This window comes from Melanotaenia boesemani, chromosome 6 (assembly GCF_017639745.1).
Source record: "Melanotaenia boesemani isolate fMelBoe1 chromosome 6, fMelBoe1.pri, whole genome shotgun sequence".
NCBI lineage: Eukaryota > Metazoa > Chordata > Actinopteri > Atheriniformes > Melanotaeniidae > Melanotaenia > Melanotaenia boesemani.
Window position 1 is genome coordinate 10,252,690 of NC_055687.1, and position 4,497 is coordinate 10,257,186.

A 4,497-nucleotide genomic window follows, 5' to 3' on the forward strand; every position below is an offset into this window, starting at 1 on the left:
TCAAGCTCAATCGTGAGCAATCAGAAAGTTTGGAATGAGATCTAAAGAGGATTTTTAGGATGCTTTATCGTTTCCCTCATACTTTCTTAATAGCTCTTTTGATTAATAGGCAATGGGAAAAGTTGATGTAATCAATTTCTTTAGACATCAAAGAACTTGAGCTGCACTGTGACCAACAGTAACTGGAACTTGTAGTCCCAGGGTCTGCCTGGAGGATCTGAAAAAGTAAATTTACACAGTGATTGACTCCATTTCCACTGCGTTCTGAAGTTCAAAGGAGACAATAAAGATTTGTCTACTTATATGAAAAAATACACAATAACTGTCAGGGCTCAGTTACACACGGAGAAGCCACAGTACAAAGTAAAGGTGCTTCATAAATTGTACATTGGGTGTTGAGACACTTCATTGTGCTTTAAACTTCTTTATCTTAAACTTTATCCAACCTGATGCTGCATTCATTGAACATTAGTAGTTGAAAGTCCTAATTTTAATTCTTGCTTTTTGACATGCTATTAACAAGGAATGATAATAATCAGTTATGTAGATGACTTTAGAAGAAATATTATTCCAGGTAGTCATCAGATGTTTTATACCCTGACTAATAAATCTGACTTCTAAAAATTATGATTTCCCACTTGTCACTGAATGCAGTATCACAATTCACTATTATGAAAATAGACTTCTTAACAGTAAAAAGTAGCCCATTAAGAAAAAACAGATATTCATGTTAGCCACTAAGACCTTAAGCAAAACTTTAACAAACTAGAGGAGTGGCAGTAAGAGCTTGGTTTACTATGTGTGCTAGTGTGAGCTCTCAGGCTATTTACTGTATGCTCCGTCTTATGGTAATAATGTGTTTCATGGGTCATTGAAGGCTTCTGTTCTTGAAAATTTGGAGTGGATACATAAAGTGCGTGGGTCACTCTATATATCCTGGAAACTGGTAAATGTAAATATTGGAGTAAATTCCAGATTGTCCTCCTGAAAACAATCTGAAGGGTCATTTGCTCAACCAGTCATAATCACAAATGACCTGGAACATCAAACTCTGGTGGTTGTGAGAGTCACTGTGAAGTGTGAAATTGCATCCATGAAAAATCAACTTATAAAATGATTTTGTTTTAGCTCCAACAATAACTGTTTTGTTTTCCTTCCTAATTCTAAACTCAACCAGGAAGTGGCAAAGTGTTTGGGTAAATTATCTTCATGTTAACACCTGAAGGTAACTCAGAAATGAAAGAAACAGTTGTCATTTGTTGGTCTTCAACATGCAGCCAACATATAAAAGAAAATGAAAGACTGAAAACTTTGTGCATAACTGTCTCTTAACCCCATCCTTTAACTGGCTTGTTAAAGAAAAAACTTGAGAAAGATGTCTGTTCCATTGAGGAAACCCTCATGTGAGTCATATTTTACTTTTGTTGCTTGTAGCGAAAGAACTTACAGATCCATCAAGCCTAAAAGTCCACTAGACTCGGTATGATTGGGAACTCAGAGAGGGGTCACAACAGTCTTCTGGCCCAAATTGGCTTTCCCAGTCCACTTAGTCAAAAAAACTGGACCTTTCAAATAATGTATTTTAATCCTTGCCAGAGGGAATGCTGCATGAACAATTACTGATGAAGAAGACATTACATAATACATAAACACGAAAGCAGTCTATCTATTGGTTAATGCAGGACAACTTTTATTTCCATCACATAAGAGCACAACATGGTGCTGCATCAAATCCCAGCGGCCTTGGGTTGACCATATTTCAAACAGAACTTTTACTGCGTTCTTTTATGTCTAACCACAAGCCATTTCTCCTGGCTATTGTTATACCGGAACGCATGTTTCGGTTGCATTTACCCACAATGCCCTGCATTGCACAAGCATTGTAGTCTGCTTCCTGCGTTTGGCTCACTTGAAACAGAACAAAACCTACGTTTTTAGGCATACCCGCATTTGAGTTTGTTTACGCATTTACACTTCAACCGGACTTTCTGAGCAAACAAACTGGGATTCAAATGAGAAGAGCTGGTGTGAATGCACATGAAGCCACTCCTTCCTTTTGAACGAGGGAAGCACAGATATTTCAACATAATGTTATCAGCCAGTATTCAGTTTGTTGTTAGCAAATAAACTAATAGCAGAACTGATATTTTCAATCTTGGCAGACCTGTTGGCACCTTGGCAGAATGTAAAAACATACAGTAAGGAAGGCTGGACTGAGAAGAGCTTTCTGTGTCATGCAGACATAAAAATCAATAGTGTGTGTACACATGTAAATACTGTATGAACTGAGACCCATTGTATGAGTGATGAAGCATCACCTGAGTGAATGCCTTTGTGCTAAAAAGTGTCCCACTTCTGTAACATACACACCCTAAGGCACACACACTGCTGTTTTGTTGCAGTATATGTGTCATTGTTGTCTTTCACCTCCTTTCTCTTTCTTGTCCAGCCTCGCCTGAGATAAAGAGGGTGTGTAAGGTATTTTTACAATGTTTAAAAAAGTTTATTTTAATGCACGTCAGTAACTGAAAATGGGCGTGATTGGAAATGTGATGGTGGAAATCTATAGGGTCCATGCATGGGATGGTGTAAAGTGTATAATATCTGAGGAAGTGGCAGCTGCTGACAGCAAGAAATAAGTCAAAGTTATTGTTTCCATCTGAAGCAGAAAGATGCATAAGCTATCACAGTGATTGTGTTGGAAATAAATCAGTGCTGGATACCAAAGAGATACCAATACTGTAGGATCCTTCTAGATGTGGTCTGGACTGGTCTTGAAATAAACTTTACAATCCTCTATATGGGACAGAGGCAATACAAAGTATACAATAAATTCCAATTGAAGACCAAATAATTTAAAAAGTAATGCTGCAATTTGCAAATCCATGTAACGGGAAACACATTCACTTTTTTTTTCTATGCTAAAGAAAATGGTGGACTACATTTTAGGAGCTTGTTTCATATGACCGTCAGCCAGGACAACAACTGCTTTCAAGATCACTTTGAAAAAGGAGATTGTCATTTGTTTAAAAATAAAAATATATTCAGAAGGTAAGTAGACACAATTTGTTGTCAAATGGATTACTGAATTTAAATTGCTCTGCCCTACTCATGTTTTAAGACAAAGTTCCTACCGGACCCTGCACTGAGCTTTAAAATCCTAGAATCTACACACAAAACATAACTGGTTAATAAAAACTCAAGATGGCAAAAATGAAGCAAACCACTTAGAGGAAAAGTCTGGAAACAGATAAATCCATTTCACTTTTCAAGGCCAGCGGGTCACTGGGTTAGTGTTACCAGCCACAGCTTATCTGTGCTGATAACAGATCACGCACACTACTTCCTGGTTTATTAAAAAAGAGTGAACGGACCTCCTATTAGATATCATTAGACTATGAACCTGTTCACTCAGCCCAGTAATCAGATAGCTCTTACTTATAAATGTTCTCAGATCCACATTGAGGCATGGCTTTATTACACTTATAAAGGAGAGTTGACGATATGGGATGAGCTCGTTTGTTACCACGTACACAACCTAGTCTGTTTTCCAAAGGCTGACTCCATTATGTCCTCGCTCTATCTAATGAAGCCTTAAAAGCTAGAGAAAATATTCACTTGAAAATATAAATCCTAACTAACTCTATTTAACTTGATAAGACACAGAATGTTACTGCTATAGTGAGACAATATAGCTATTATGAAGGTCCAGCTGTAACATCCAGTCTTTGTCAACATGACTTTCACCATATGCTAGCAACTTTTTGTTGGGACCCCCCAGTGTCTTTCGGCCTAATTACAAAATGAACATGAGCGCAGCTTAATTTGGATGCATTGTTATTAATCAGTTTATTAATCCTATTCTCATTTCTAGCTGACAGCTGGGGGGCTGTGGAGCACACAGACTGATTATTTCTTATTGATTTTTTGTTTCTATAAGACAGATGATATTTAAGAAGGAGCGCCCTGAGCTTATTTGGTCTGGATAAAGCTTTGTTCTGGAGGACTGCATGCATGCTGGACAGAGCTTTATAGACTTAAACCCTGAAATATCAAGGTATTAGAGCCTTCAGTTGGCTTCACACAAGGAAGGGCACACACAAGAGGTAATTTCAAAGGTTAACTTAACTAACTTGTCAAACTTTGCCTTTATTGACATCTAAATGTTAGTTATAAAATTAAAAAAAAAAAAAACTATAACCCTCTTGGAGCAGGCTATTTCTGGACATATTGCAGTCTTGGTCGTCAAGGTGAACCATTAGGAGTCAACTGCTGAGCTTTGAAAGCTACATTTTTCCAAGTTTCTGGAGGTTACAGCAGTGGTCATCTTGGGAAGGGTCATAGGGTTGGGGTTGGGGTTAGTCAAGAGATGGGTCTTCTGCAGGTCATCGTGGCTCCAGGTCCAGAGGGTAATGATGGTGGTCAGTTCCGGATTGGGGCTGGCAATCTGGCCTTTAGGCCTCAGCAATGTCCACGGGGCCAGGCTGTGGCCAGGTC